The sequence below is a fragment of the Lissotriton helveticus genome, chromosome 11 (assembly GCF_964261635.1).
Source record: "Lissotriton helveticus chromosome 11, aLisHel1.1, whole genome shotgun sequence".
In the NCBI taxonomy this organism is placed as follows: Eukaryota; Metazoa; Chordata; class Amphibia; order Caudata; family Salamandridae; genus Lissotriton; species Lissotriton helveticus.
The window spans coordinates 784,845,503-784,863,660 of NC_136072.1; the positions used below are offsets into that span (position 1 = coordinate 784,845,503).

At 44.2% G+C, this 18,158-nt stretch overlaps 1 long non-coding RNA gene across 2 annotated transcripts in view; it reads right to left on the reverse strand.

Moving 5' to 3' along the window:
- LOC144791921 (uncharacterized) overlaps positions 1-18,158 on the reverse strand; it is a 336,379-nt gene that overhangs the window by 100,158 nt on the left and 218,063 nt on the right. The window contains exon 1 of one of the 2 annotated variants that reach the window (XR_013602495.1): positions 14,119-14,389. The exons of the other annotated variant lie outside the window; for it this stretch is intronic. This is a non-coding gene — a long non-coding RNA (uncharacterized LOC144791921). Of the gene's footprint in view, positions 1-14,118; positions 14,390-18,158 lie in introns of those variants that run through there. 2 annotated transcript variants of the gene reach the window in all.

Sequence of the window (18,158 nt, forward strand, 5' to 3'; positions counted from 1 at the left end):
AGGCTTGTTTTGCTATCCATATTTCCTTCTTGTATCTCTGTTTTAACTCTCTAATTTTACATGATATATTGAGACGCGGTAGCCTGTTATTATTCCTGTGAAGTAATCTTATTTCTTTATTAAGTTTTCTTTTTTGATAAACTAAGTGGAAAGAATACCATCCGGGTCTCCTGGGATTTAGTGTTATACCCTTACAGGGCTCGTCTCTAGCAAATTTAGCTACTAATTTATCACACAAATGGGACCAAAGCTCAACCATAGACTGCCCTTCAGCATAAGCAGAGTGCGTATCCTGAATTAAACAGCCACGAACGCCCAAGATTTTATCCTCAGTTTTTCCATTCCAAAGTAACCTTTTAAGATTAAAGGCTGTTGGAGCTTTTATCATAGTCCTAGTTTCTGGCAGATACTCCGGATCAATGTCAAGGAGAATGACTTGTGGATTGTGATCGCTTTCGATCCTTGGGATAATCTCGTAATTTTTTACTAAATTATATAACTTCTCAGACAGTATAGTGTAGTCTATTACAGAGGAACATTCAGCTTTGTTAAATGTAGGAATATTATCAGAATCATGCAAAATCTTTAGGTTGTATTTTTTGAACTCATATTCTGTCCATTGAGCTAACCGTTTTAAGTCAAGAGTCTGCCCATTAAAAGGATCAAAGTGCATATTAAAATCACCTGAAATAATAAATACTGAATCCAAATGCTCATAATATAAAGTTACCATTCGCCAAAGCAGGATTATTTGAGAAGATCTAACTTTCTCTTTACAACTTAAATACACATTTAATAAGATAATTGAGTGACTGGCTATTAGTTTAACACACTGGAGCCATTTTACATGGAGGTCAATTTCAAAGTGAGATGCTTTAAGATTTGCAGAAATATATATAGAAAGACCACCACGTGGGCGACCTGAGTTGGCTTCATGTATTGCATTATTACAGTATTCAATATAGCCGATAAGGGGTTCATTAGACGTCGACCAGGTTTCCTGCAACATTATTATACTGAAAGCTTTCAGGAAATCCATTACCCCTTGGTCTTCAATTAACGATTTTAAGCCATTGGTGTTCCAGGAACAAAGAGTCAGAGGATTTGAACTACATCAATCCTTCTTTTCAAGATTTTGCTTAATTAATATTCCTGGGAGCCAACTCCAATTGTCTTGTAAATCTGGGACTTTCTTCAATGCTTCACAGGTTCGCAAACCGGATTGGCTACTCCTTATCTTAATGCCGTATGCTATGTTTAATTCCTTAGATGCGCCTGATGCATTTTTTAAAACTCTAACCTGTTCTATTCTGGCTGTTGTTTTATCATCACGTTTTTGACTAGCCATACATACTTTATTCTCATCACTTTTTTGCTGCAGTATATCAAGGGGCTCTTTTGGAATCAACACCATTGGATAACAAGATTCTTGTGGTCTCCAAACTTTAATACCCCAATTCTCAAATACACTAACATTCGCCATTATTTTGTTTGCAATGTCCCTGTTTAGCCAAGTTGTAATTGTTATCTCCTTATCGGAGTGTGCATCTTCTTCCTTAAATTCCACTGAATCCAGATCCGTAGTTACCACATCTTTAAGATCTGTAATAACACGTAGTAATTTCAAAATATTACCATGGTTTAAAATATCGTGTGGGCCTCTAGATATATATTGGGGGCTGAAGGCTACTTTCCTTGTTTCGGGTGACAGGTTTAAATACTCGGTATTCTCTTTCTCCATAATAACAGGGGGGCATATATTTTCCATAACTGGCGACCCATCTCTTTCCGTCGGCAAATTACCTTCTTCGACTTCCTTGATTAATCGCTCGTGTCCCTAAATAGACCCCTTGAATAGTTCTATTATCACCTTGCTGGACAGTGTGATTTGCTAGTATCTGATTAACAATGTTGTTTTGAGCTCCTTGGTCGACCACTAGTTCATTACTTGATTTACGACTTAATTCAATCCCTAGATCATTACTCAGGCTTGTTAAATGACTGTTAGACTTAACTGGATTCTTAATTTGCCCAGATTGCAAAGTATGGACTTCTGCCCTTACACTTATCATTTTATCGGATACTTTTTCCTTTATTATTATTGGTGCATCCCCTATGGGGACTGAACCGGATGTGCCCTCTACCTCCCCTGGTTTTTTTGTACAACACTCCAATAATTGGTTTACATTTACAATTAGTCCTGATTTTTTATTGGGGCCAAAGATCGGAAAGTATGAATTTATTTCAGATCCCTTTACTTTCAATGAGTTAGGATCTACACTCACTTTTTTACTAATCGTTTGTAGATCATATGATTTTTTATTGTGAGTTTTCCTTAGCCTTTTCCTAGCCCTTTTTCACAGATTTGTCAGTTTTGGTGGGACCCTTGTTTCTTTGCTTTGTTTCGAACATGCTTTTTCCAGATTACTTGAGTCATTGATTCCACCAGAGACATCACAGCTCCCCCCTTCTATTGCCAAGCTGTCTTCTAAAGAAACTAAATGATGGACTTCAGTGTGAGCTTGTGTGTTGCTAACATCTTTTACAGATAGAGGTGTAACATCATAACTCAGTTTGCCTAGAATATTAGAGGGTGCAGTCATTTCATCCCTACCTTGCCCATTTCTACTCGACAACGATTTTACTTCTTGCACCATGGGACTGACTACTGAAGGCAGATCCGTGATCTTATCAATCAACTGTGCGCATGTGCAGGTTATATATGAAGTATCCTTATCCGCTTGAACTTTCATAATGAGATTGGTTAAATGCAAGAGTTTTGTGTCAATACCCGCCACGTGGTTTGCTAGAGTGTTTAATATATCCACCTGAACATCCAATTTGTCTGAGTGGAAATTTAGTGCATTGGTAATTGAGCCCATGGTATGTATTAAACAGTCCCATAAACCCTGCTATGTGCTAACCTCACTTTTTTTTATTGGCCTCAACTTTAGATGGTGACGGTATATTCTCTTTAAGGTCTGAGCTACATTGATCGATTGTACTAATATTCTTCTCAGAGCTACCAACATCTTGTTCGAACAACGATTTATTAATAGTGAGGCTATTAAAGCTATTCTCCATTTCTATACTTGATTGATCCAGATTAATCAAGCTGACATTACCATCTTTTTGGGACAGACTGTAAGACCGCTGTAACTAGAATGGATTCAGTGGATCCATCTTTAAGAGCAGGAATTCCTACATCAACTCCATCTCCAGCTTCAGCTCCTTGTACATACGTATTATCGAGCATACTTTCATATTTATTTTCAATCAGTGCCTTCAGCGGAGACAGATGACACCCTACATTCAACCCCTCAAAACTCAACTCTCGACTGGCCATTTGAGAATCATTAGCCGGCCGAGGCTCCACCTGCGCTGTAGAGTCACAGACATGAATTTGCACCTGAGCTTGTAACCGCCCTGCTACAATTAAGGGATGGGGTGAGGATGAGGGTGCGAGTGCGGGTGTCAGCGCTTTTTCTGTAACAACCTCTTCGACTGGAATTTTCCTGTCCTGCTTAACCAATACAACATCCAATTTTACGGGCAGCTTAGTTTTGGTCAGATCATTAACAGGGCAACTTTCTTTTTCTTTTTTACACAATGGGGAGGACAGGGGAGAGGATAATGTGCACTCACTAAACCCCCCGCTAGTTTCGTCCCTCTCAGAGAACTTTCTTTTATGGTTTTCTTTGTGAATATCTTTATCTGACTGTATTGGATGGTACTTAAAGAAGTAGTTCTTTATAGACGACTGCGCCACACATGGAGACTTCATATGAACATAGTCTTTACTTAGAGAAGCGGATAAAGCCCTTTCCTCAGCTGGGATGAACAGATTTTCCTCTGAACAGGCACTTCTTCCGTTGATTAACACATCTCCCTCCTGTTCTCCATTTCCCTTATCCCAGCTAAGTCCAGCTGGGTCTTCTCCAATCACTACCATCACTTCTGATTTCACCTCAGTCGACTTGATTTGTTTAGAGTTTTGCGGGGCTCCACGCTGGAGACCAGACCTCATCATGAAACGCACAAGATCACACAAGGACCACTCCACTCAGCACCTCCTCTTCTGAGATCTTTTGAGTTTGTGAGCTTGCGTTCGGTTTTGCAGCTTTCTTTAACAACCTGGTGCTTCCTAGTCTCTGTAAGCGCAACACCTCACCACCTCCGCTCTATTTTCCACTCCTTCTCCCAAGCCTGTCTGCCCCTCTAGGTTGGAGCAGCTGCCGTCAGGGAGAAACAGCATAGTTATTGCGTATGTGGCGTGGAGTGGCGACTACTCACTCTGGCGTTAAAAAGTTAAAAAGTTGAAAAGTGCTTGGTTTTTTTTTTCTTTTAATTTCGCTAGGGATTTAATGGAGTTTTAGTAGAGTTCTATTCCAATGGTGTGAGCTTGTTAACACACTGCTGACAGATTCTTGGCTTGTATATCAGGTAATTGATGACTAGTGTCAATTGGCTCGGCTGCTGTCTTGCTGCTGCTGCTAAGGATAACCAAGGCAGCCGTGGTGCGGGTTGTTGTTCCTGATTCAATTGATTCTTACTCCGGGTGCCACTTACTGCAATGCCCTGCACTGGTGAGATGTCAGTGTTGCGGGGGTTGGCGGAGTTCACTTCCGATTCTCAGTCCGTATGTACTATGCACTATGCCTACCTCCAGCCTCCTCCCCCCTACTGCACTGCCAGTGATGTGGGTGGGGTGGCAGATCCAATCCAGAGGCACACCTCCTGATACCCCCTGATGCCACTGCCTCCCCGGGACTCTGTAGCCACCCCCAACACAGCACAGCACAGACCTGTTTGGGGTAGCGTGGCTCGGCTGATCGAAGGCAGAAAGGTGCTCAGCAGATGAAGATGAAGCAGTCGGGGGAAATTTGCACCCTGCCGCTGCATTTGTGGGCTAGATGGGCTAGATGTTCGTCAGCTATCAGCTATCTCTCAGCAATCCATCAGCTCGCGGGAGGTTCCGTGGGCTTCCGTGGACTTCGGAAGGCTTCAAGGGGGTCACCTCAGGGCAGCACAGATTCGGCAGATTCGGCAGGCACGGATTTGGCAAATTGATTTCAAGTCTCTTCAGCAGCACGCTTGGAATGGCGTTCTGGAGTTTCTGGCGACTGGCGATCTGCAGCTCTCTGGCTCCCTCAGACTGGGGTGGGAGGAGGAGAAGGTAAATGTGAGCGGGGCTCACGCACAACACAGGCCCCCCCAGATGTTCCTGCTCCTCTGGCGCTGGCTTTGTGCTGTCTCCCGTTGTAGCTCTGTTGTAGCTCCGCCCCAAACAAACCGTGCCCCAAACAAACCGTGGTTGCAGCCCCTCACTGCCTTCCAGGCTGCCTCAAAGTTTTCCCAAGAGTTTCCGCTGCCCCAGCCGCCTGCCTCCAGCCGTCTGTAAGAGCCTCACAGCGGCTCCCGCCGCTACCGGCCCGCTCCCGTTTTTTGCCCGGCGCAGCTGCCAAATAAACTGCGAGGACAGGCGGCCTCCTGCGCTCGCACCCCTCGTGCTCCGCACTTTCACTGCACGGGAGGAGGGGGGGCAGGGTACAGCAGGGTACAGCAGGCAGATGTTCAGCAAGGAGAGGCGGAGAGGCCGAGAAGGGTAAAGCTCGCGCCCGCCAACGCGTCCTCTCACTCGTGCTTCCAATAAATTGTGATCGGTGTGATCGGTAGTAAACATCGCTTGTGGTGGCCATCTTGAAATAATAAAATCATTATTTTCTACGGACAATACCCTTGCAAATACTCTACCCGGTTTAGAAGCAGTGACTGTGTGAAAAAGGCATACAAGATAAAAAGGAGGAAGCCAAAAATAGAAACAATGACAGAGGGTAAATGTAGAGATGAAAACGAACGATCTAGAGATTGAAATAAAAAACAGGAAAACTAGAGTCGTGTTAGAAATGGGCCTGAAAGGGAATCAAGAAGAGGCAGGCATCCTTGGTATCCAGCAACTCTGGCATTCGGCGGCACCCACTATGAGCTCATACAAAAAAACTGGATGCACTTTATTTTATTTATTAACAAATAAACACTAGCTGTACCGAATAGACGTATGGCAGGTGTAGTGCGGACTACTAGATGGTATCCCTCTAGGCTGATAGGTGGGCATGTACCTCATGCCTGAAGATGTGAGATCCCCCACACAGAGTTGCACATTGCATATAATTTCACATGATAATTACAAACAGATGTTAATCAATCAGTTGGCATGAAAATGTCGTTTAACCTTCTCTATAGCACCAGTACCCTGAATTTCTTCCATATCGGATTGGTTAGAGCCCTTGGTGTGACACAGAGAGAGGAAGAGAAGATAGGCAATAGAAACGAAAATTGGAAGCTCTTGAGAAGGAAACCGAGTGATAATGTACAGCACAGGCAGGTCAGTGAGCAAGTGGCACTTAAGAGCAATATAAGAGCCATGGGCAGCAATGCCCTGCCAAAAAAGCCCATGTTTTATTTCCTAACTTGCAGAATCCAGTAGTGGCCAGCACGGATCGGGGTTGTGGGGCAGGGGGAGGGGCTGAGGATGTAAGGGGATCAAAAATAAGACGAAAAATTCTACATACATTATCGCCGCATCTCTCCTCCGTCTCTCCTACTCGTCCCTCCACACCGCTGGTACAGGAAGCTCATCCAGGATCACCTAAGCCAATCACAATGCTGCAATGCAGCATTGTGGTTGCTCTGAGCGCCATGGTTCGGCGCTCAGCCAGGGAATGAGAACATGGAGGTGAAGAACATGCAAAGTGAGCATGAATGTTAGGCCGGCCTGCCTTAGCGGAGGAGCCGCCACTGGCAGAAGAATCCTTCTGAATGTTTGTGGTGCACAGGTAGACAATTCACTCCTTGGCTCATACTGCTGATGCGCCACAGTTTGTAAACACACCCTCTTAGATTAAATTTCAATAGTTTATTAAGCACATTACGTTCATGTTAAGGATGTTGGGTCCCTGGGCAAGACATTTTGGGGCCCCTGTATGGAACACATGAGATTTTTTTTATCCATTTCCTCCTAATTCAAGCTGGTATGACGCTGCACAATACTGAATTATATTTTAAACTTTACAGAGTAACAAAAAACTGTTGAAAAGCGTTTCGGCCCAACAACGATTAAGAGGACACTGGGTAGAGAGAAAGAGTCAAAGGTGCATGTAGGTGGAGAAGAAGAGATGTAGGGGGAGAAAAAGAATAGACAAAGGTTTACTAAAGAGAAAGTTGACTTTGCGGGGTTGTGGGGCCTTAAAAGGTGAGGCCCAGGTCAATTGCCCACTTTGCTAATGTATTAAAACGTCTCTAAAGCACATGGAAGATTGCTTCATCCAATGCCTGAAGGGGTCGGCCACGCCAAATCTTCTGCTGTGAAGAAAAAAAAAACTGCAGTGCACCACACTGCACTAAGGATGCAACTGTCATTGGGCCTTACAAGGAAAACATTATAAGCATTTGCAAATCGCAGTGTATAGGGGGGAGTCACTGAGATTTCCTTTCTCTGTCACTCTACTTGAATACAGATCCCCACAAACCAAACTTCTTTCTGGGATGAAAACCTCACCAGACTGCCGAAAAGCACTTCAATAAAACTGTGTGTGCTATACATATGCTAAATAACAACAACCATCTTCAAAGTGGAAGTAGTGAGGAATAGATTCCACTTGGTAAATGGCGGCTGCGGGCATCGAGGAGCGCTGAATTCCACTGGTATCCTCTGGCGAGGTGCCAGGTTAAGTGGCATTGAAAACGCGAGAAGAGGTCAGTAACGAGGCCAACTATCAGTTGCATACTCCATTCTCTGCATTTGAGATTCACAGTAGGAACTCTACACTGCGAGTATTAAATGGGTCACAATATCGTGGTTGAAAAAGCGCCCTGCAACGTTTCTGCAGGTGTTAACGGATCGCTTCATTAGACACAGCGCAAAGAACTAGTGGGGCGCTAATCAGGCGCTATAAAACACAATCAATGCAATCATCCCCGGCCAAAGATGCATAAACCCCTTCGGGTTTTCCTGCGTATTCTTCTCTGCTGTGTGTGTGCACGCACAAGCTTTTTTCACCTGTAGAGAGCCTTCAGGTGAGACGAGCCGAGAGTTTACCAAATATGGCACCTGCTCATTAAAGATTAGTTTTCTGATGCTTGAGCACTAACGAGAACCGTTTTTCGAATTGCTTTCCAGTTGGATGGCATTGTTCCCCTTGTGACTTTATCCCCTTTGGCCATCACTGGATGCACAAGAATGCTGCCGGGCGGCCCACGGAACTTCCGTCGTCGAACCCGCAGCAGGTTACAGGTATTGCAACCTGGGCTGCCTGGAGGCCCCACTGCCTGCGTGCTTCCGCTCTGATAGCAAATATGACTGACTAAGGAGAAGCATTGCATTACTCGCAAAGGAGGCTCCATAGTGCAGATATTGGCAACCTTCCCCACGCAATATGAACATAGCATGTTTGCTCCAGGTTTGTTTCATAAAAGGAGTATGCCAACTGGGTGGGTTAACTCATGTGCGATCCATGGCAGGCATCGGTGACTGACCTAAGCTGCCCTACCCGCCTGATGAGCCAAACGGCACCGTGGCCAACCCAATCAGTGCTACCATTTATGTGGGGATTCCAGTGGCGTAACAAAACTTGAGGGGGCCCCCCTGCAACGCACATGGAGGGGGCCGCCACCCCCCCGGCGGCCCGGCCCACCACCTACTACTTTGCCCCACCACCCAGAAATCTAGTATATTTTTATTTGAAACCTCAAACATTTAAATGAAATGCCTCTATATTGTCAGAAAAAAACCACCTGGGGCACACAGTGTTGTGCTAGAAGACAGGACATTGTCATATTAGAACCAAATTGTAAACACACTAAAAACAAAAAGTGGGCTTTTCCTGTCCAAGCTACCAGGAATTGGAATATCAACATCAGAAAGGCCCTATCCTGAAAGGGCCTGAAGATTCGCCTCTTCAAGAACGCTACACTGCTTAACAATAGAAATCACCATTGTGAGATTCTGCTTTTTGTGGATGATAATGAATCATATCCCTGCACTCTTGACAATGTAATTATTGTTAGCTTATAAAGTGCACTGAAACCTAAACTGTATCCTGGTGCTGAGATAAACGGCCGATTCCAATTACAATTAGATAAGAGTACCGGGTCAGGCATGTGGTTTATAAAGCCAGGTTTCTAAGCTTTACTAACACAACCGCTGTGGATCTTCTGCAAAGCTGGGCAACGTATTCCAATGTTGAACAGCTTGTACTGAGGAGTTGCCTCCCAACTAAATTGCCGAACGTACAGTTCTGGCTGGAATAAAAAACATCAACTTATTTTGTATGTAACACGGGCCCTTACCACGTAGAGCCCAATGGGCCAAATACAAAGATTTGAAACTGACCCGCTTGACAATCAACAACCAATTACGAGAATCCCATCCTAGGGAATCCGAAGGCATCCTCTGACATTTTAGGGCTGGGTTCGTAGCCACATTCTGAATAAGCTATAAGCCCTTAAATATGCCTACTGCATATCCTAAGAATAAGAAATTGCCATTATCCATATGGTTCACAATTAATACCTAGACAACCACAGGCCAAGCTTGAGAAGGAAAGAGTGGTCCAGCATTCAAATGCTCCCTAGCTAAGTCTGTGCTATGTGAATATACATACACACAAAGCTGGCCATACCTAAGCAGTTAAAAGTACCCCACTTGGTTGTTTGAGACATGTCCAGAGATTTACCAAAGTCTCACCTGATCATTACGTCCAGAACAGAGACTGGTCAGTTTCCCAGTTCATTACCACTAACTGGGTCACAGATTTGGGCACCTGTAACAAAGAAAGTGACCTGCTTGCCTCCTCTGCCAATCCCAAACTATTACAAATGCCTGTGACTCTCCAACCTGTGCATCCCTGAATAGTTAAGCGTCCTGTAAGCATATAATGTTATCCTCCATTACATAGGGGGCTGTGAGCTCCATATAAGGATAGTAAATAACACTATTAAAGTCTTCAAATTGTGCCACTGCCCTTTTCTGACCAGGTTCAGAGATATGCAGAATTTCATCTGGCAGTCCAGAGATTTGTGAGCTTTTAACTCTGCTATTCTGGAGAGAACTGAACCTCCATTTAGCTACTCTTTACCAGTATCAAGACTTCCAGGTCTCCCAACTGGCCACCCCTTACCACCTGGCAAACAAAAAGTTTCCAACTGGCTATGTAAGACATGATATGAAATATGCAACTCTTCCACATGGGCATCCCTAACCTCTTCAGAGACTAGCAGGTCACCTACTTTGCTGTCCCTAACCAGGGTTAGAGATGCAGGCACATGCCATGCACTACTCAGGTTCACTGCTCCCACAAAGTGTTGGGTATTGATTAGGAAGCTGTAACTCACCTGCCCATCCGCCTAGCTCATATGTGGGCAGTCATTTAAGTAGGGCCTAAAGATGTGCCAGATTCCTAGAAATAGATCTTTGGCCGACACAGGCTCCACGCCACCTTAGCTTATCCACCTGTAAGATCAATGCAGTCCCTTCTCTTAAATGGATGTAAGAAATCAAGTGTAACACCAACATCAAGGCTCTGCTTTTTAGCAAAAAGCTGTTGTATTCAGGGACTTCTACTTTCCTTTTAAAGTTTACATACGGATTGAAAACTCTTAGCACTCAAAATGCTGCGGTTTGCTAATTGCATATAGCCAGTGTCTAACTCAGGGTGGTGAGGAGTGCAAAAAAACGATCGATTTAGGCCCAGATCCTTGTACTGGGGTGAATGTATGACATTGTTCTACATTCTGTCCATCAACTGTGTATTTTGCAATTTCACCCCGAGTGGGCTGGGTATGCTCAGACGTGAGTCCCAGGCTCTCCACACCACTGGAGTCAAGCTATCCAGGCTGAATGAAGGCTGATAGCCAGAAACCGGTCCTTGGATGCTTGATTCCGGTCTGGGAAAGACATGGCTTGGTAGTTCGGACTGGACTGTTCCCGTGAGGCACAGGGTCAGAGCTGATTTGCATATAGCCAGTGTCTAACCCAGGGTGGTGTGGAGTGCAAAAAACGATGGATTTAGGCCCAGATCCTTGTACTGGGGTGAATGTATGACATTGTTCTACATTCTGTCCATCAACTGTGTTTTTTGAAGTTTGCTAAAAACCCAGCACAAGAAGTCAAACATGACATAAGGTAACTTGGTAGTTCCTTCACCACATCATGCTACGATAAAGCGGATACCATTATGAAATTAGCGGATATTCTGAAGTAATATTAAAAACATATAATTTCAATTAACAGTTATGAAAAGATGAAAAGATCAACCTCCCAACAGAGGGGAGTTGAGAGGACCTTGATATAGGAATTAAAAGGATTGGGACAGTCCCGGGTGAACACCAATCCTCAGTAAGCAAAGATAGCGCTGAATACCTTGTAAGAACAAGATCAGGCTTGTGACTTCTGGTAGTATAGTGATAACAGCTGGACAGCGATTATCTAGTCTGCCAACCGGTATGTGTTCATTGGCAGTGCTAATAAATACTTCCAGGAGGTGTTCTCCAAAAATGACTGGTGTTAGACCATCTCTTTGACATTAGAAATATTTTCTTTGCGATTTGGATTTTCTAATGGCTGTACAGGCAAGAGATGCCAACCAGTGTCATATTCATTACTGCAGTGCTTATTTGTACTGTCAATAAACTAAAATGTATTAAGTTCAAATGAGAATTGTGCAAACGCTGCAGCACAACCATTAAACTTTTCATATGCGCCAATCGGCTGCCTGCGTGGAAACTGAAGGTTTGGAGGCTGACTTTACGATGCCCTGGCCTCCTCCAAGGATCCCTGCTCAAAATGCTGTGCCAACAAACAAACAATCAGGAGTTTCTAGCGTCACTTGAGCCCTCAGCCCTGGCTTAGACCAGATATCATATTTAACTAAAAAGCGCCCCGTTGGAGACAGCATTACCTTCGCCTCCAGTCAGCAAACATGCGCTTTGCCCTGTAACTTCACAAGTAAGCCGACACAACCCTATAAATTAATGTTATCAAGTCAAGAAAAAGTGAAGAAAATTAGTGTGGTATCAAAGAGCAATTGTGGACGGCAGGGTATGGGACATCCTCTGTGCAAGATAATGGAGTAAAACAATGTCTATCAAATGCCATTTTGTGTATATGGTATTGTAGGCTATGTGTCATTACATAATTAATTAACATTTATAACGAACAATACCCTCTTAATTGTTCTGGCGGCTGCTGCGGGTGCATAATACACTCACCTATTTTACTGCGATTGGTACTTGTGACGGGCAAGAGGATATTCTACAAAAAAAACAGTAACCCAATGTAAAACATTACCAGAACACAAACCAGATACCTGCAGGTTGGTTACACGAAGGGATCCGAAACAGGGGCATTAGTTTTTTTCAGTTTTTATGTTTCAAACCTCTGACTAGTAGTTTGGAAACACCGGGTCTGTGGGGTAGCTGCAAAAAATTCCGAAGCCATCTTATTTAGTATTGAACCTTGAGGTGCTTGATTCCCAGAGACCTATGTAACAAACTCCTTAAGCTTATAGACAGTGGGTCTATCTGTAACTATTAAAGTAAAAGAGAATTGCAGTTGATACGTGTACATTTTTGTGGCGATATGTTGAGTGATTCTGTTTTTCAGCTGTTATTTGAAAACTCCTACACCACATTTCTGTATGGCAAAGACTCATTATTACACGAAGCAGGCCACAGTGCTGCCCCTGATATAAAAATCCTGAGAGCAGCCAAACGACAACCTCTGAGACCCTCTTGCCCTGTGGAAATTTCACTCACTCTTCCCTTCTTGGCACCTTAGTACCATCTTTGGTTCTGTTCAGTGGCGCTTCAATGCTTGTTCGGCCTTGTATGAGCGATGGCAGTTTACGGTTTGTACAACTAAGTTGCTGAGGGGGTGGTGTTTTGCTGCCTGCATAAAAGTGGTAAGTTACGCCTCGTTTCCACGTGGAGGAAGTGGGGAGCGTTACTGCTCAGTTGAGTTTTGGGCACAGACTTCGTAGCTGGGCAGGCAGCAGAGAAGGCACTGGCACATCTTTTATTCTCTGCATTTTCGTTTAATTTTGTTTTGTTAATTTTTTGACAACTGTATTTTCTTCACACATATTTGCACAATTTCACCTCTAATACGTGGCCATTGCTCGGTGCGCTCTGCAGAGAGACCAACTATTGGATGATCATGTACTCTGAACACCGTTTTGACACAGTGGAATGCACTCTAAGAAGCTTGTGGAGCTTTAACCACCATTTACAAAGCTCTCAGTCATGGCCAGTTACAAACACCTGGAAAGGACTCACTTCAAAGTAAGCACTAAACAAGTGTAATAGGACTCATGAAAAAAAATATGGAAACACAGCATCCTGCAAATAGCGAACACTTTTAGGGAATGCAATATTAAATAAAGCATGTGAACTGTAAATAGAAATTAAATAGCGGACATAGATTACCTAAAACGTTTTTGTATTCATTATTTATAAACCTATCAGTGTTTTTGCCATTACAACTAACATAGGGGACCCGTTTCAATGTCCGTTTTGAAGTATTACCGGCCCTCTTAAAGCCCTGACCTCACCTGAAAGTATTGTCAAAATCTAGAGCATCAGCACATGATATGCTGTGACTAACGAGTGGCTAGCAGATGCACAGAGCCTATGGCAAACATTTTTTATTCACATTTTAAGGCACTGTAGCTCTGTCCTGCCGAAAAATATAAGTGACAAAGTGAGCCTGAGATGTTTGAGCAAATCTGAATTAAGGCATGATACGCGAAAACGAATATCACTGACTGCAAACCTTGGAAAGTTGAACAAAATATGTCTTGTATAGGCCGGCAATGTCTATACAAACTTTTGTAAAGGTGGAGGGATCAGCATTTGGAACTTTCTAAACCTAGAGTTTTTTTCGCTTCCCAAATGCATTTTGCTATTTGGAGTCTTGGCAAGATTTAAAAATGATTTCAAATCATGCACGATTCTTAATTATTAAATTTTGTCCAATACACACTCCCTTCTGTTCCACAGCAGCACTTTAAAGACGGTTAACATTGGGAGGCCTACAAATCACCTTCATGTTTCAAACCGTACCTCACTGAAGCATGGAGTTACTGCAGAAGCGCTAACATCCAGTAAATCTAAAGCGGGGAAGGCAGTGAGTTCCTGGAGAGTGGCGCGCACTGCTGCTGAGGCTAACTGCTGGTGATGCAATGCAAATATCCGGAGCCTCTTTTGAACCCTGCCCCTTTCACATTTCGTCACAGGGAGAAGTGGGATCTGTAAATCTCGCTGATCACACCCTGCCCTGTAACGAGATGGGAACATGCAGTGTTCCTGGTTGACAGACAGCCTCGGGAAGTACAGGGCTTAAGACCTAAAACACACCCGGGCTGTGTTTAATTAGCGAGGAGGCTGCACCATCGTACAAGGGGGAGGGAGGAGGGGTGTAGTCTGGCAGGCTTTAGAGGGCCGGGGTTGAAGAAAGGTAAGCCCCCCCCCAAATGATGCAACAGCAGCGAATGTGGCTGTAAAAAAGGGCCTGATTGCTTCAATAAGTGAAAATGCAATTCGCATCAGCGGTGAATATAACAAATAAAAAATATGACAGCAGGAAATCAGAAGAAAGGAACTGCCACTGTAAGTGGCCTGTCCGGGCCCACGCACCTTTTAATGAATGAAGAGGCTCAGAAGGCCTCTGAAGCCCTGGGCCCCGGCCGGGCGACAGGGCGTGCACACCATGTAATTAATGAAGAGCCTCTGAGGCCTGGCCAGGGCCCGTGCGTGCCGTGTGCATCATTTAATTTATTAAGTGCTGGGCGCCCGGCGCACCATTTCACTTCATGATGAAGTGAAGGGGCCCCTTGGAGCGAGGGCCCCCCCCCCCCCCCCTGCAACACGGGGTCTGCGGGGGCCTGTGTTATGCCCCTGGGGGATTCTCCACCTTAAATGCAATGGACCACCAGTCCATGACTTAACTCACGCCATTTTCGGGGCGGAGCATAGAAAGGCAAGCCCCCGTATGCTCAGGTTTACAACCGCCCGAATGACCAACGGGGCTCCAACGTTTATCGAATGAATTTACCTGCACCTTCTTAACTATGAATGCAAGAAGTATTCGGGCGATAGTCAGCATATCTGCTCCAAACCCAATTTCCCATCACTATTGAAGCCACAGCACACTTTCTGGAATGACCAACTAACGCACCCCACCTGGCTGAAGGGCTGCGGGGGTTATTAGCTTAATTGCAGGAACCCTTTACCCACACATCTTTACAGTATTCTGCTTCATGTCATCATTGCCTACAAGGAGGTCACTATCGGACTACGATCTTTAGATACCTAGTCACGCTGCTGATGTCCCCACCCTAGCGTGAGTAGTCCCGTGCCAAACTTCTGCTGATATATACCAGAATACAAACAAGTGGATGAAAAAGCTTCTGGATGGCGAGAACAGGAGGAGAATAGTATGTACAGAATCCATCCCCAATCTAACTGCAGACTTTTGATGGATCCTGCGTTGCCGTACTGATGCACCCACCCTGGCGTTTATTGCCCAGAACCCACATTCTGATACAGATATTGCCAGGATGCAGACAATGAGAAAATGAGGATTGCTTGAATACACTTTGTCAGCCATTGTCCTCAAAACAAGTGTTCCCACACCACAGAACCCTGCCCTCTTTCCAGGACAACCACTCCTACACCATCTAGCTGTACCAGCCATAGGTCAGACAGTCTCTAACTAAGTGAGCGTCCTGTGGTACACACTGATTTTGCTGAGACCACATTCCCGTTAACTGGCCACTAAGTTTGCACCTCACCCATATTATTGATACAACTCTATTGAACCAACATTGTATCATAATCCAGTACTAGTGGATACTTGTCTTTTGTGCATCACCAAGTGAGTCCCTTGCTTAGTTTAATTGTATCAAAATCGTGCAGTATTTACACACTTTCTTTTCCTTCTTCAACTGTACCATGAAAGGATATTCAAGCACCAGTCCCACTGATTTGAAATTTGAAAGCAGTATTCGTCAGGGCATGTCCTCCCATTCGACCTCTACAGCTGGGATACCGGACTAAATTTGCTAGCTGGGATAACTGAATTGCTCCCCCTCAGTGGTAATTTGTAGTAAATCCATGAGGTTGTCAACAGCGAGGGCCGTGCTGCATGAAAACTCATGTACCCATACTTCCCTCTTGTGACGACTCTGCTAGCTGGGCTAACCCATCTGTTCCAATTTGGTTGTGATTTTAGTAATTCATGGCACTGACAACTGCAGGGCTGTGTATATGAGGCCCTGGTTGAACTTAAACAGTTGGCTTAGAGTGGATTGGTTGTCACGCTGCCTGGCCATGGTGTAATACCTTTGCCCAAACAACTCCTGACAAGATGTGCCAGTGCTGATGGAAGTAAGAGTCATATCCAGCCCGCCTTAAATTTCCTCTCTTCCAGTTATCAGTGTATAGTGCTTGTTGGAGCATAACAAAAGTGTGTATTTGTGAAGCACACATGCTCCTATGGGCATTTTGGCGATGAATAAGAGAGGTTTGTTACCCCACTCACTGATACTCATTTTAACAACCTCAGGAAGATGAAAGGTTCAAGAACCCAACAGGGTTTGATCCTATGACCATGAGGTTTAAAACACCACCAGACCCAGCAGATAAATTGTAAAGAGAAAATAGAAGGTACCCTGCCAATTATTTATAGAGGTCCCAACTAGAGGATCCTACTGTGATAAGGTGAGGGGGTGAATAGCCCAGAGGCTGAGGCTGCACAGGACAAAACTAAGTCATTCCAAACAAGCTCCACAACATGTTTTGGAAAAATACATATTTTTTTATTTTTTTCCTTCTTAGATATATTCAAAAGACATACATATATAAATTTAAATAGTCAGTGATATTTTGCAAAACATATAAACAAAATTCTTTTCAAGATTAAGACCTGCCCATACTTCAAACAAACTACCACACTCATTCACACAGGGATTTTCCTAACTACGATAGAAACATTCAACTCTCATTCATCCATTCTTATAGTCCTGGCGTAGACAACAATAGATCTTGAATAGGTTGCCTAAAACGGAGGGTTCATCCAGGCAGATGGTATTAATACGGGTCCTGATGTATTTGGAACGGGTTGCCGTATTCCTGGGACAAAATTAAAAGCAGAAGAACCAACACACAGCCCTAAATGACAACGGTACAACCAATAACCAGTCTTTATGCGAACAATAGGTTGCATTCTGTGGCCCGTAGTGACACTGGAACATGGCACACTTGATCTCAATAGGAGCCTTGATGTGGTATAGATGTGGTTCTCCTACTCTTAGCGGCAAGAAACGGCTAGCTGGATGCTCAGGCACTAGGGCAGTAATACTCAAAGCATGGTCCAGGGTCTGCATGACCACACTGGGCTTCCAAGAGAATGAACGTCAATAACGATGCTAAGTAAACGGGCAAGCGTTATTTACACTTACTGAAATAAAGAAGCTACGGTGCCCCACACCAGATAATGGTAGGAACACATTCATTTTAATACATCCCTCAACAAACGTCCAAATATACAGCCTCTTCTAAAAAAAAAAGTGTATTTCATAAACATTCGTTCCTCCCTGGCGAGTCGGTTAACACAAGGAACCCTCTGCATTGATGGTTGCTATGATAGAGGGACAACATTATAGTTAAATAATTCAAACACAAGAGAAATGGTATGTATGGCCACTAAACTCCCAGCAGGCAACACGTGCACACCTGCGGACATTGTGCCCAATTCTGTCCCCACAATAGGAACATGGCAGAGCTAATCCCATAGTTTTGGTATTTCACATAGCTGCAGGACCAGTTCATTAGTAGATGTTCCCCTCAAGGCAGGAGTAACTGCTGAAAGCTATAAAAATGTCCTGGCCATCCAAAATTTAGCAGATGGCCTCATAGAGCTGGGTGCAATGGATTGTATCCTTTCCTAGCTGCAGTGCATAATTGTTGCTAGTTGTCTTTCTTGAGTGACATGAAAGTGTGTGAAGTGAGAAGTATCTAGGTTACTCTCAGTGAGGCAGAGGGGTCCTTGCAGGACCCTTAATAATGGGGGCTGCGTTAGAACATAAACTGGGAATTTTAGA